This window comes from Arachis duranensis, chromosome 7 (assembly GCF_000817695.3).
Source record: "Arachis duranensis cultivar V14167 chromosome 7, aradu.V14167.gnm2.J7QH, whole genome shotgun sequence".
Lineage (NCBI taxonomy): Eukaryota > Viridiplantae > Streptophyta > Magnoliopsida > Fabales > Fabaceae > Arachis > Arachis duranensis.
The window spans coordinates 41,967,061-41,968,068 of record NC_029778.3 but is presented as its reverse complement, the minus strand read 5'-3'; positions in this window follow the sequence as shown (position 1 = coordinate 41,968,068).

Genomic DNA, 1,008 nt, shown 5'->3' with positions numbered 1-1,008 from the left:
AGGTCCTTTCAGGTTCAGGATCAGCCTCAACAAGAATGCTTTTGTCTTTGCTCCTGCTCATATGCAAGAGAAGAGAACAAGAAAGTATGGAATCCTCTATGTCACAGTATAGAGATTCCTTGAGGTGTCAGAGGAAAAGAAAAATGGAAGGCAGAAGTGGAAGAATTCGAACTTATCAAAGAAGATAGAGTTCGAATTGTGCATTAAGGAATAGTGTTAGTCCATAAATAGAAGGATGTGAGAAGAGGGGAAGAAATTTTCGAAAATTAAGTAAGAGATTTTGAAAACATTTTGAAAAACTTTAATTGATTTTCGAAAACCATGATTGAGAAAGAAGTAAAGTGACTTTTGAAAAAGATTTTGAAATTAGAAATCAAAAAGATATGATTGAAAACTATTTTGAAAAAGATGTGATTAGGAAGATATGATTGGTTTTAAAAAGATGTGATTGAGAAGATATGATTTGAAAAACATTTTAAAAAAAAGATTTGATTTTAAAAATTAATGACTTGGCTATCAAGAAAAGATATGATTCAAACATTAAACCTTTCTCAACAGAAAAGGCAACATACTTGAAATGTTGAATCAAATCATTAATTGATAGCAAGTATCTTTGAAAATGGAAAGAAATTGATTTGATTGAAAAGATATGATTTGAAAAAGATTTGATTTTGAAAAACTTTGAAAACTTGAAAAAAATTTGATTTGAAAACAAAATCTTCCCTCTTGTGCCATCCTGGCGTTAAACGCCCAGAATGGTGCACATTCTGGCGTTTAACGCCCAAACTACTACCCTTTTGGGCGTTAAACACCCAGCCATGCACCCTGGCTGGCGTTTAAACGCCAGTTTGTCTTCTTCACTGGGCATTTTGAACGCCCAGCTTTTTCTGTGTAGTTCCTCTGCTGTATGTTCTGAATCTTCAATCCTTTGTATTATTGACTTGAAAAGACACAAATTAAAAATATTTTTGGATTTTTAATAATAAGGAATAATCAAAATGCAACTAA